A 14,872-nucleotide genomic window follows, 5' to 3' on the forward strand; every position below is an offset into this window, starting at 1 on the left:
TCTGGACTTCCCCAACATTGGGAACATGTTTCCTGCCTCTAATGTGTCCAATCCCCTAATTATCTTATATGTTTCAATAAGATCCCCCCTCATCCTTCTAAATTCCAGTGGGCTGTTGATTGGCCATTGGTTGGGCGTCGGGCCCCGGGGGGCGCGGTGAGTGGCGGCACGGCAGTGCGCTCCCGGGAGCCCAGAGACCATGGCTGTGGGGGAATATTAGTACTGCTGTCAGAGAATCTCCAGAGAATCTCCAGAGAGGTAACTGTGCAAAAAACAATATAGATATGAACAAAAGGAATAGCAGAGTAAAAGCGGCACCCTGTACATGCAGGTTGGACATGACAGGGGAGGGGAGGGGGGCAGCACCCTGTACATGCAGGTTGGACTAGTGACAGGGGAGGGGCACCCTGTACATGCAGGTTGGACATGACAGGGGAGGGGAGGGGAGGGGCACCCTGTACATGCAGGTTGGACATGACAGGGGAGGGGAGGGGAGGGGCACCCTGTACATGCAGGTTGGACATGACAGGGGAGGGGAGGGGAGGGGCACCCTGTACATGCAGGTTGGACATGACAGGGGAGGGGAGGGGAGGGGCACCCTGTACATGCAGGTTGGACATGACAGGGGAGGGGAGGGGAGGGGAGGGGCACCCTGTACATGCAGGTTGGACTAGTGACAGGGGAGGGGCACCCTGTACATGCAGGTTGGACATGACAGGGGAGGGGAGGGGGGCAGCACCCTGTACATGCAGGTTGGACATGACAGGGGAGGGGAGGGGGGCAGCACCCTGTACATGCAGGTTGGACATGACAGGGGAGGGGAGGGGAGGGGCACCCTGTACATGCAGGTTGGACATGACAGGGGAGGGGAGGGGCACTCTGTACATGCAGGTTGGACTAGTGACAGGGGAGGGGAGGGGAGGGGCACCCTGTACATGCAGGTTGGACATGACAGGGGAGGGGAGGGGAGGGGCACCCTGTACATGCAGGTTGGACATGACAGGGGAGGGGAGGGGCACCCTGTACATGCAGGTTGGACTAGTGACAGGGGAGGGGAGGGGAGGGGCACCCTGTACATGCAGGTTGGACATGACAGGGGAGGGGCACTCTGTACATGCAGGTTGGACATGACAGGGGAGGGGCACCCTGTACATGCAGGTTGGACATGACAGGGGAGGGGAGGGGCACCCTGTACATGCAGGTTGGACATGACAGGGGAGGGGCACTCTGTACATGCAGGTTGGACATGACAGGGGAGGGGAGGGGCACCCTGTACATGCAGGTTGGACTAGTGACAGGGGAGGGGAGGGGCACTCTGTACATGCAGGTTGGACATGACAGGGGGGTAGCACTCTGTACATGCAGGTTGGACATGACAGGGGGGCAGCACTCTGTACATGCAGGTTGGACATGACAGGGGGGCAGCACTCTGTACATGCAGGTTGGACATGACAGGGGAGGGGCACTCTGTACATGCAGGTTGGACATGACAGGGGAGGGGCACCCTGTACATGCAGGTTGGACATGACAGGGGAGGGGAGGGGCACCCTGTACATGCAGGTTGGACATGACAGGGGAGGGGCACTCTGTACATGCAGGTTGGACTAGTGACAGGGGAGGGGAGCCACTGAACACTTCAACATAACAAATTAATTCAACATTCATGTGTTCTTGCATATCTTTCATGTGCACCATTGAGTCTGGCAACTTGGGTGAAAAAGATCATTGCAACTTGTTTACGAATTTGCGATTTTCTTTCTTGTCAAGTCGTGTCTGGTTTTTTCCCCCAGTGCAATGCTGATTTTCGCCTACCTCTCTTTTAAAAAATCACTTTTAATGTTTGTGTGATTTTCAAATGCAAAGGTGCTGTGAAAAAGGATAAAAGATTTGCCTGCTGAAGCGATCTGTGTGTTGAATTATGAAGTGAATGTGTGATTCACTGGGTTGCAAAACTTCACTACAGTTCTTGTGAAAGGGTTTTGTAACTGTTTTTGTTCCCTCCTTCACCTCCCCCAGTCAACATTAATTGTGTATAAATTAGTGGAAATCTTCCCCATTAAGTGCATCCACGTTTCTCGGTTGCATTTAACATTACGTTAGCCAATTAAAGTATGATCGCAAAACATAAAAATAGTAATTCTAAAATTACAGCACTGCAAATTCCACCGCATCAGTGTGTTAAGTAGTGATCTGAGATAGCAAACATGTCTGTGTTGCTTGACTTGTATTTTTGAGCTGATATTATGGTAAAAGTTATCTAAAAGATGGGTGTCAGATGTTTGGACAGGGGTGCAATTTCAGTGCTTATCACAGGCGCTATTTTCCGTAGATACACCTCAGCGCCTAGCAGAGCTGGTCCTTACCTTCCACAACGTCTCCTTCGAATCCTCCCACTTCCTCCAAATCCAAGGCATAGCTATGGGCACTCGCATGGGCCCCAGCTATGCCTGCCTCTTTGTAGGGCACGTCGAACAATCACTGGCCCTATCCCCCAATTCTACCCCTGCTACATTGACGACTGCTTCAATGCTACCTCCTGCACCCATGCAGAACTCACTGACTTCATTAACCTTACTACTAATTTGCATTCTGCACTCAAATTCACTTGGACCATCTCCGACATCTCCCTACCATTTCCTGATCGCACCGTCTCCAACACAGGAGACAGACTACTAACCGACATCTACTATAAACCCACTGACTCCCACAGCTATCTAGACTACACTTCTTCCCACCCTGCTTCTTGTAAAGACTCTATCCCATACTCCCAATTCCTCTGTCTACTCTACATCTGTGCCCAAGATGAGATGTTCCATACCAGGACATCCGAGATGTCCTCAGTCTTTAGGGAACGGAGGTTCCCCTCTTCCATCATAGACAAAGCCCTCACCAGGGTCTCCTCGATATCCCACAGCTCTGCTTTTGCCCCCCCTCCCCCCAGTCATAACAAGGACAGAGTCCCCCTTATCCTCATCACATCACCCCATCAGCCATCGCATACAACACATAATCCTCCAACACTTTTGCCACCTTCAACGGGATCCCACCACTAGCCGCATCTTCCCGTCTCCACCTCTTTCTGCTTTGCGCAGACTGTTCCCGCTGCAACTCCCTAGTCAACTCGTCCCTGCCCACTCCAACCACCCCCACCCCCCAGGTACTTTCCCCTGCAAACGCAGGAGATGCAACACCTGTCCTTTTACCTCTCCCCTCGACTCCGTCCAAAGACCCCGACAGTCCTTTCAGGTGACCTCCTCCAACTTCATCTACTGTATCCACTATTCCAGGTGTGGATTCCTGTATATCGGCAAGACCAAGCGCAGACTCGGTGATCGTTTCGTTGAACACCTCCACTCAGTCCGCCTGAACCTATCTCATCTTCCGGTTGCTAAACACTTTAACTCCCCCTCCCATTCCCACATTGACCTTTCCGTCCCGGGCTTCCTTCATTGTCAGTAAGGCCCAGCGCAAATTGGAGGAACGGCACCACATATTTTGCTTGGGTAGTTTACACCCCAGCGGTATGAACTTTGACTTCTCTAACTTCAAGCAGCCCTTTCTTTCCCTCTCTATCTCCATCCCTCCCCCTTCCCAGTTCTACGACCAGTCTTACTGTCTTCCACTACATTTTATCTCCGTTTGCTTTGTTGCCACCTAGCTAACAATGATCTATTCTCCATTTTCCTTGATCTCCATTCCCTTTGTCCTGTTTTCACACATCACACTTCCTTATCTATCTATCTTCCTCCCCCCTGACGTCACTCTGAAGAAGGGTCTCGACCCAAAACGTCACCCATTTGTTCTCTCCAGAGATGCTGCCTGACCCGCTGAGTTACTCCAGGATTGGAAAGAAGGGTGACAAGAAGGGTTTAACAGCAAATCATGAGGTTCCACTCTTGGAACACTCTGACAATTCGACATATCAAAGGCTTTCTATCAATTTTAAAATGTCACTAACAGTAGAAAAGATTCAGATCCCAGTTTGGCCTGTGTAGAAAGTATCAATCAGTAAAACCATTTGCAATACTGGGCATTACCTCTCACCATTTTTATATGATGTGGAATCAGGAATCAAACATTAATTAGTAATAAGTAACTCTATTAGTAATAAGGAAAGAATGAGAGCCCAGAGTGCATTCAAAGGCACAACTTTACATTTAAAATAATATTGAGAAACTATCTGGATGTTAACATTATCCAAACTCCAAGCTTTGAATTGCTCTGCATCACACCTCTATATGGCATTTTACCCTGCGTCCTATGCTTATTTTTAGTTTGCTGTTTTCATGTCTAGGGGTGAAATAATTTTAAGACTTTACTGTCCTTCAGTCAAAATAGCAGGACTAGCTGAGAGGCAACCATCCCGAGGGCTGCTGTCAAGGTTGTATTGCATCAGCCAAGACTACTGGTACTTTGCCCGAGAGGGTGTGCGAATCCACATGCTTTTCCACAGCTGTGTTGCTTCAGCACAGAGCAGTGACCCTGCACAGAGTGAGATTCCAGTCTCCACTTGCCTCCTTCCTCTGTTGCTAGACACAGTCCAGGCCAGACCTCCCCCTGCAATTGCAGTTGCATCCTACAGTCAGTATATACATGAGCATGATAACAGTGCATCTAGTCTCTGTGAACTGTGTTGCTTATATATCTGAAGAAGGGTCTCGACCCGAAACGTCACCCATTCCTTCTCTCCCGAGATGCTGCCTGACCTGCTGAGTTACTCCAGCATTTTGTGAATAAATCGATTTGTACCAGCATCTGCAGTTATTTTCTTATACTCTTGCTTATATATCATCTGATAAAGTGACAGGGATTTGGAACGCATGATTGCATGGGAATAACGATGAGCGTTTTGGCATTTTCTTGTGGAAAACCAAAAATTTTGCTTTAAATCAGTGCACATGCACAATTGCCTTGCCTGATTCATATTTAGTTAATTATTAGCTTCTTATGTGCCACATAGATATTAAAAGATGTATGACAGAATGCACCATTGAAATTGTTCACCAAAATACTGTATGGAGTTTTACATTCTCCCCGTGACCTGCGTGGGTTTTCTCCAAGATCTTCAGTTTCCTCCCACACTCCAAAGACGTGCAGGTATGTAGGTTAATTGGCTCTGTATCTCTAAAACTAAAAAAATGAAATTGGCTAAATTGATTAGTATCTGTATTTCTGAACACAGATTGGAATTCAAAGAAGTGTACAATTTTAAGATAGGGAAAAGAATAGAAACCATCCAATAAAAAATTGCGAAGAAGACAGTAAAAACAAGAAAGAGCTGCATCCAAAATAAATGAATCAAATGGGAATTAAAGATGAAGATGGAGCACACAGTGATGAACCATACATATTGACAGTATCACACAATGCTGGATTAACTCAGCGGGTCAGGCAGATTAGCCAGAAAAAGTAGCATACCAGAGGACTGGGAGAAATTCAGAGTCCAGCAGAGGAGGACAAAGGGCTTAATTAGGAAAGGGAAAATAGATTATGAGGGAAAACTGGCAGGGAACATAAAAACTGACTGCAAAATCTTTTATAGATATGTCAAGAGAAAAAGATTAGTTAAGACAAATGTAGGTCCCTTGCAGTCAGAAACAGGTGAATCGATCATAGGGAACAAGGAGATGGCAGACCAATTGAACAAATACTTTGGTTCTGTCTTCACTAAGGAAGACATAAACCGTCTGCCGGAAATAGCGGGAGACCGGGGGTCTAATAAGATGGAGGAACTGAGGGAAATCCAGGTTAGTCGGGAAGTGGTGTTAGGTAAATTAAATGGATTAAAGGCAGATAAATCCCCAGGGCCAGATAGGCTGCATCCCAGAGTGCTTAAGGAAGTAGCCTCAGAAATAGTGGATGCATTAGTGATCATTTTTCAAAACTCCTTAGATTCTGGAGTAGTTCCTGAGGACTGGAGGGTAGCTAATGTAACCCCACTTTTTAAAAAGGGAGGGAGAGAGAAAACGTGGAATTATAGACCAGTTAGCCTAACATCGGTAGTGGGGAAAATGCTAGAGGCAGTTATTAAAGATGGGATAGCATCACATTTGGAAGGTGGTGAAATCATCGGACAAAGTCAGCATGGATTTACAAAAGGCAAATCATGTCTGACGAATCTTATAGAATTTTTCGAGGATGTAACTAGTAGAGTGGATAAGGGAGAACCAGTCGATGTGTTATATCTGGACTTTCAGAAGGCCTTCGACAAGGTCCCACATAGGAGATTGGTGTACAAACTTAAAGCACACGGTATTGAGGGTTCAGTGTTGAGGTGGATAGAAAATTGGTTGGCGGACAGGAAGCAAAGAGTAGGAATAAACGGGTCCTTTTCGGAATGGCAGGCAGTGACTAGTGGGGTACCGCAAGGCTCAGTGCTGGGACCCCAGTTATTTACAGTGTATATTAATGATTTGGACGAGGGAATTGAATGCAACATCTCTAAGTTTGCGGATGACACGAAGCTGGGTGGCAGTGTTAGCTGCGAGGAGGATGCTAGGAGGCTGCAGAGTGACTTGGATAGATTAGGCGAGTGGGCAAATGCATGGCAGATGCAATATAATGTGGATAAATGTGAGGTTATCCACTTTGGCTGCAAGAACAGGAAAGCAGAGTATTACCTGAATGGTGAACGATTAGGAGAAGGGGAGATGCAACGTGACCTGGGTGTCATGGTGCACCAGTCATTGAAAGCAAGCGTGCAGGTGCAGCAGGCAGTGAAGAAAGCGAATGGTATGTTGGCATTCATAGCAAGAGGATTTGAGTTTAGGAGCAGGGAGGTTCTACTGCAGTTGTACAGGGCCTTGGTGAGACCGCACCTTCAGAATTGTGTGCAGTTTTGGTCTCCTAACCTGAGGAAAGACGTTCTTGCCTTAGAGGGAGTACAGAGAAGGTTCACCAGATTGATCCCTGGGATGGCAGGACTTTCATATGAGGAAAGACTGGATAGACTGGGCTTGTACTCGCTGGAATTTAGAAGACTGAGGGGGGATCTTATAGAAACATATAAAATTCTTAAGGGGTTGGAGAGGCTAGATGCGGGAAGATTGTCCCCGATTTTGGGGGAGTCCAGAACCAGGGGTCACAGCTTAAGGATAAGGGGGAAGTCTTTTAGGACCGAGATGAGAAAACATTTCTTCACACAGAGAGTGGTGAGTCTGTGGAATTCTCTGCCACAGAAGGTAGTTGAGGCCAGTTCATTGGCTATATTTAAGAGGGAGTTAGATGTGGCCCTTTTTGCTAAAGGGATCAGGGGGTATGGAGAGAAGGCAGGTACAGGTTACTGAGCTGGATGATCAGCCATGATCATACTGAATGGCGGTGCAGGCTCAAAGGGCCGAATGGCCTACTCCTGCACCTATTTTCTATGTTTCTATGTTTCTATCTCAGCAGAGAAGGAATGGGTGATGTTTCGGGTCGAGACCGAAGGGTCTCGACCTGAAACGTCATCCATTCCTTCTCTCCTGAGATGCTGCCTGACCTGATGAGTTACTCCAGCTTTTTGTGATACCTTCGATTTGTACCAGCATCTGCAGTTATTTTCCTATACATATACTTACATGAGATGAGTATCACTGGTAAATGCCTCTGCACCCTCACCCTAATGCATTGCACACCATCCTAACCTTCATATATATCATGGTTCATTTATTGTTAGCAGGTGGAGATCTTCAAACTCCATGCTAACAACAATGAGAGTATCTTTACACCAGTAAAAGATGATGTCGTACCTCAAAAAGCTCTTTGTTTCAGACACACAATACAATACAATACCATATACAATATATCTTTATTGTCATTGTACAGGGGTACAACGAGATTGGGAATGCACCTCCCATACGATGCAATAAATTACTTAGCTAGTCAGTATTAATTTAAACAACCCAATGAAACAAATTAGAACAGTTTTAAAACAGAATAAAGTGCAAGTAGATCTGTGTCGGTTCACTGTGCGATGTGACCATCCGGTTCACTGTGCGATGTGACCATCCGGCTCAGCAGGACCGGTTCATAGCAGCTATGGCCCTGGGTGCTCCCTCTGGTGGCAATATATGGCCAGAGCTCATCATGAACGACACAAAGTTCAACAGGAATATCAATGAAAAGCACAGTAAAGACAAAAATATTTCTTAATTGAAAGTTTATTTCACGAACTTCTATATATATTACATGTATTTGTTCGATCTTTATGATGAAATGTTCCAGGGATTTTCTACTTTAAAAAAAATAAAATTGTTGATTCCTTTAAATTAGAGACAATCAGAGTGGGACTCGTGTCATTTGTAACTGGGGCTATTATATATTTTATAAAATCATTACCATTAAACCTATCATCGCTGCAGCGCCTCAGATTGCAAGCATTTGGGTCAAACAGATTTAGTTTCTCGATTATTATTAAAGGGCATGCACTTTAATTGGACATTCAACAGATTCAACAGAGCTTTATTTGTCGTTCGGTACCAAGGTACCGAACGAAATTACATAGCAGTCACACACAAAAAAGAACACAAGACACATGACCCCAACACAAACGTCCATCACAGTGACTCCAAACACCCCCTCACTGTGATGGAGGCAACAAAACTTCCACTCTCTACCTCCCCACGCCCACGGACAGACAGCTCGTCCCCGACCGACCCGCACAGTCCCCGCATACTCCTCCCCCAGTTTTGCAACATTTATTGGCATTATTATTAGTTTATTATTATCATCTGTCTCAAGGCACAGTGAAAATCTTTGTTTTCATGCTACCCAGTCAAATCATACCAGCAGCCACACATGTATACAATGTATACAATGAAGTCATGCAAAAATACACCAGGTAATGCAAAGGTCAAAAGACCGGAGTGCAGAATGTTGTGTTACAGCATTATACCATTACAGTTGCAGAGCAAGTGCAGATGACAAAAAAGTGCCAGGGCCACAAAGACTGGAAAATTAGGCTCCATCCTTAACTTATTATTCAACAGTCTAATAACAGCAAGGAAGATGCTGTTCCTGAACCTGGTGGTACAGACTTTCAAGCTTCTGTACCTTCTGTCTTGCAGGAGGGGGTGGGGGAGGGGGGTTGGGAAGAGTTGGGAAGAGAGAATAACGAGGTTAAAAATGCTTCTTGGTTATGTTGATTATGTTAGCTGCTCTTCCGAGGCAATATGAAGGGTAGATGGAGTCAGTGGGGGACATATTGGTTTATGTGATGGACTGGGATACATGAACACGTTTCTGCAACTGAGTGGGCAGAGCTGTTGCCAAACCAAGTTGTGATGCATCCCGAAAGGATGCTTTTAACGGTGCATTGGTAGAGGTTGTAAGAATTGTTGGAGATATGCCGAACTTCCTTAATCCTCTGAGGAAGTAGAGGCATTGGTGCACTTTCTTAGCCATTGCTTTAGTGTGGTTGATCTGGGACAAATTGTTTCACTGCAGTGAAGCCAGAGGAAAAATGCACAATGGAGACACCAGTTTATATACCAGTAATGGATGTCAGGTAAGTGAAGGAGCACTGGCTGAAGGCATGTAGGTGAGGAGTTTACATTTCACTCCTATTTCCCCTCAACTGACACCTTTCTGTTTCCTTTTGATCTCCACCCTTTGTCACTGACTGCTCCCATTCTGCCAATCTACACCCCCCTACACCCCCCCACACCCCCCCCCCCCCCACCATCACAATGTATCCACCTATAACTTGCCAGGCTTTCTCCACTTTACAATCATCAGTTTGAAGAGGGTCCCAACCTGAAACCTCACCTGTTCCTTCCCTCCAGATGATGCCTGACCCGCAGAGCCACTCCAATACTTTTGTGTTTTCTGAAAAATATTTAATGCTTTGTCCACTTTTTAAATTTCCCCATATATCGATTTCTATTATTGTGTTAGTGAATCCACATTTATTTTCACTCTTTTCCTACTTTTCTGCATAGGCATAGAAGCTATTTGTGTTATATTCAATTGATCCATTCCATTTTCATCACATTTCTGGTCATACATTACTGCTTCCTAAAACTCTCACAATCCTTTAATTTATCTTTCTTCCTCGCAACTTTCCTTTCTTTGCCTCCTTTTTTAGCTATGTTTGGATCATTTGTGGACTTCTTTTCCCCTATTCAATGGGATGATACATTGAGAATTTTGTGTTTTTGAGCAACACTTTCAGTCTGATTTCCCAATCTAGCTTTGCCAATATACCTGGTATATCTACGTAAGTGGCTTTTCATTCAAGGCTCCAGTGTTTCGACTGATGTACCTCTTTCGAACTGCCTATTTTCTGATCACTTTTCCCCCTTACTGTAAGATTTTGAGCCATGAATGAGATTATGAATTAGCCTTCTCATTAAACATGTTGTTTCCATCTCATTGATTTGACTGGCGCCTCCATCCTGACTTAAATCAAATAAATCAGCATAAAGTAAAAGTCCTGGGCCAACTGATCTACATTTGGAAACCTTCTTCAACATGGAGCAGCAGGTGTACTAGTAAGCATTTAAGATGGGGGCGGCAGCAGACGGAGATGATTAGGTGAGCGAGCTCGGTGTGTGGCTTCCAGGCCTCCCGAGACACTCTGTGGGTTTCGAAGCTCAGAAGGTGCCACAGCACACGGAAACGGAGAGATGGCTGCGGAATGCGAGAGGACCACGCGTTCATGGGTCAAGGTATTAGCGGAGGCTCTGCAGTGACCAGGGAATCATGTGGATAAAGTGCCGCTGGGAGGCCCCACAGAGGTCAAACACGGACTGGTGAAGCAGTGGTGGAGGACATCGACAGCATCGCCAGTCCAGGCCGACCCCTGCAACACTGACCCTGTGACCAGCCAAAACAATAGGCCTTTATCACCAAGATCAGACTATGTTTTTAAAAACTCTGAAACTCGAAGGGTACAAGTTTGTGCCAGACACTACCTTAATGTAATCTACTGTACTTATACTACAATTGTTTCACTCTTGTACTTATGTATGGTGGTGCTTATGTAACTGTACATAAGCACAACCAATTTTGACTGGATCTCGGGACATGTGACAATAACGTACCATTGAACCACTGAACTACGTTTGTCTAATTTATCCTTGTGGTCTGTATTAGCACTAAAATAGAAACAAAATAAAGCTTGAAATACTCAGCAAGTCAAGTCAAGTCAAGTCAATTTTATTTGTATAGCACATTTAAAAACAACCCACGTTGACCAAAGTGCTGTACATCAGTTCAGGTACTAAGAAACGAGCATACAATGGCACACAAACATAACAGCACATACATAAACAGTTCACAGCGCCCCCTCAGAGGGCCTCAAACGCTAGAGAGTAGAAATAGGTTTTGAGCCTGGACTTAAAGGAGTCGATGGAAGGGGCAGTTCTGATGGGGAGAGGGATGCTGTTCCACAGTCTCGGAGCTGCAACCACAAAAGCGCGGTCACCCCAGAGCTTAAGCCTAGACCGCGGGATAGTCAGTAGCCCCAAGTCGGCTGGCCTGAGGGACCTGGAGATAGAGTGGTGGGTTAGAAGATTTTTGATGTAGGGGGGGGAATGTCCGTTTAGGGCTTTATATGTGAATAGGAGTAGCTTGAAGTTGATTCTGTACCGTACAGGGAGCCAGTGGAGAGAGGCCAGAATCGGGGTGATGTGGTCCCTTTTACGGGTACCTGTCAGGAGTCTCGCTGCGGCGTTTTGGACCAATTGCAGGCGGGACAGGGATGATTGGCTGATTGCAGTAGTCTAGGCAGGAAGAAATGAATGCTTGAATGATTTTTTCAATGTCGTCAAATTGGAGGAATGGTTTGATTTTAGCTACGGTACGAAGCTGGCTTTTACCACAGCGTTGACTTGCTTGTCAAATTTTAATGCAGAGTCAAATATCACGCCAAGGTTTTTGACATGCGGTTTGACTAGGGAGGATAGGCTTCCAAGGCTGCCTGTTATCGTTTTGATGGAGTCGGGGGGGCCGAATAGGATGACTTGACTTGCTCTCATTTAGTTGAAGGAAGTTCTGTGCCATCCAACATTTTATGTCCTCAAGGCAGTGCATGAGGCTGATTAAATTTGACCGGTTGTTGGGTTTCAGGGGGAGATAAAGCTGTGAGTCATCGGCATAGCAGTGGAAAGAAATGCCTTGCCTTTGAATGATTTGGCCGAGGGAGAGCATGTACAGAGAGAAGAGAATGGGGCCTAGGATGGAGCCTTGTGGAACTCCGCAGGAGAGGCTAGCTGGGGAAGAGGAATAATTGCCTATGTTGATGGAGAAACTCCTATTTTTGAGGTAGGAGACGAACCAGCTCAGGGCAGTGCCATCAATGCCAACCCCATACCGGAGACGGTCAATAAGGATGGTGTGGTCCACTGTATCGAACGCTGCGCTGAGCTCGAGAAGGAGCAAGATTGCAGTCGCCGGTGTCGATGGCGAGAAGCAGGTTGTTGTGTACCTTCGACAAGGCAGACTCTGTGCTGTGGTGGGCCCTGAAACCTGACTGGAAACTTTCCAGGGTGGTGTTTTGGTGTAGGTAGGGCAGTAATTGATTTTGAATTGCCTTTTCGAGGACTTTTGACAGGAATGGCAGTTTGGAAATGGGTCTGTAGGTTAGGTTAGGTTTCTTCAGGAGGGGCTGGACCACCGCGTGCTTGAAACAGGTTGGAACAGTGCCAGTGGCCAGAGAACTGTTGATGATAGAGAGGATGCTGGGACCGGCTATTGCAATGATGTCCTTCAGAAGGGCAGTGGGGACAGCGTCAAGGGGGCAGGTTGCAGGTTTCATAGTGGAGACAAGCTTTGCAAGGGAGGATAGAGTGACGGGTTGGAAACAGTCCAATTTAGATGAACAGACCAGTGAGACAGCTAGGTCACGGGTTGGAGGGGAAATATTCATTCTAATGTTCTCAACTTTGCTAGTGAAAAATGTAGAGAATTCTTCACACTTAGCAGGGGACCCAACTAAGTTGGTACTGGGGGCGGGACATATGACAGAGGTAATAGTGCTAAATAGGACCTTGGAATTATGAGAGTTTTTGGAGATAAGGCTACATCTGCCAGAAGAAAACGGAGTTAACATTTTAGATGGAAGACCCCCCGTCGAAAGTGGGAAGAAGACAAAAGAAGCTTGCTAATGTGCAGGGTAGGTGGGATTTTTCAAAGAAGGGCAAAACTGGGGAGACCATGGAATAGGTTGTAAATAAGGTTATCTGGTCAATGAAGGAATGAGACAGTTACAGAATGAAAATAAAAACAAAGGCACATTAACAAGCATTTGGGAGTTCTGAAATGCAAAGTGGGAAGACATGTCCGATAGGACAGGTTCTGCATTCTTTCTCTACTTCTAGAGGGTAAAACATTCGATGGTACTTTCTTGCCATGTATACCCAAGTCCAGTGAGATTCTTTTGCATGCAGATCAGTGACAATCCTGCTGTACAATAGGCACAATCATTAAGATACACCGATCAGCCAAAACATTATGACCACTGACAGGTGAAGTGAATAACATTGATTATCTTGTTACAATGGCACCTGTCAAGGGGTGGTATATATTAGGCAGCAAGTGAACAGTCAGTTCTTGGAGTTGATGTGTTGGATGCAGGAGAAATGGGCAGGAGTAAAGACCCGAGCGACTTTGACAAGGGCCAAATTGTTATGGCCAGACGACTGGGTCAGAGTATCTCTGAAACAGCAAGGCTTGTGGGGTGCTCCCGGTCAGCAGTGGTGAGTACCTAACGACAGTGGTCCGAGGAGGGACAAACCATAAACCGGCGACAGGGTGTTGGGCGCCCAAGGCTTATCGATGCACGAGGGCAACAAAGGATATCCCATCTGGTCCAATCTAACAGAAGGTCCACTGTAAGTCACAGAAAACTTTAATGATCATGGAGGGAATGTGTCACATTACACAGAGCATCGCACCCTGCTGCTTATGGGGCTGTGTAGCTGCCCCCTACATCAGAGTGCCCATGATGACATAATGTTTTGTCTCATCAGTGCAGTTGACCACATTGAGTCAGTACACAAGAGTCGCCAGTTTTAGGCACCATCTTTGTACCCTTCAAGTCTGATTTTTTTTTTAAATGTTGAGTCTTAGGTTGGCCATAAAGGCCCATTGTCCTGATGGTAGGTTGGGTTGGAGATGCAAGAGCCGGCCTGGCCATGTGACGTGTTGACGTCCTCCACTGCTGCGCCACAGGTCCATGCCGTGTCCGTTCCGTGCTCTCAGCCACTTTGAGAGGCAGCCAATCTAATGGAGCCCCAGGCTGCTTCAGGGCCTCCATCAGCCCACTCCCTGACTCAACCACTCTGACGCCTCCTAGACATCAGTCCATGAACGCGCTATCCTTTGCCTCTGATGACCATCGATCAGCCCCTGTGCCCGGGACGCCTCCCACTGCTGACCCAAAGCAGCCAAGAGAGGCAAGCTCCCAGCCCGCTTGCTGCATCTGTCTTTTCTTCCATCTGCCACCGTCGCCATAGGGAAGATCAGGGGAAAAAACAGCTAACAAGCTGAGCCAATAAATGCTGGATGAAGATAGAAATCAGGTTATCTTCAGTTGTAGAATTCAATATTCAATCCAAAAGGCTGCCAATTGCTTGTATGGAATATGCAGGTGCTCCTCCTCCAGCTTGCAATGGGCCACAGATAGGTCAGAGCGATTGTGGGATGTAGAATAAAGTGACAGGCAACAGACTGAAAATAGATCCACTAAGCAATCACTCAGTCTGTTTGCTTTCTCCTGCTGGGAAATGTCCAACTTCGCACTCTCTCACTGCTTTCACTCCTTGACCAGGTAATCCCGTTTAGTTAGTCCTCATTGTCACCCCGGCTTTACCCTCTGAGAACCATACTTCGCTTTTTGCAGCTTATCAAGGTTATTTTGACTTCTTCCCAGTTCATACAAAACCTGAAA

Source organism: Rhinoraja longicauda, chromosome 8, assembly GCF_053455715.1.
Source record: "Rhinoraja longicauda isolate Sanriku21f chromosome 8, sRhiLon1.1, whole genome shotgun sequence".
Classification (NCBI taxonomy): domain Eukaryota; kingdom Metazoa; phylum Chordata; class Chondrichthyes; order Rajiformes; family Arhynchobatidae; genus Rhinoraja; species Rhinoraja longicauda.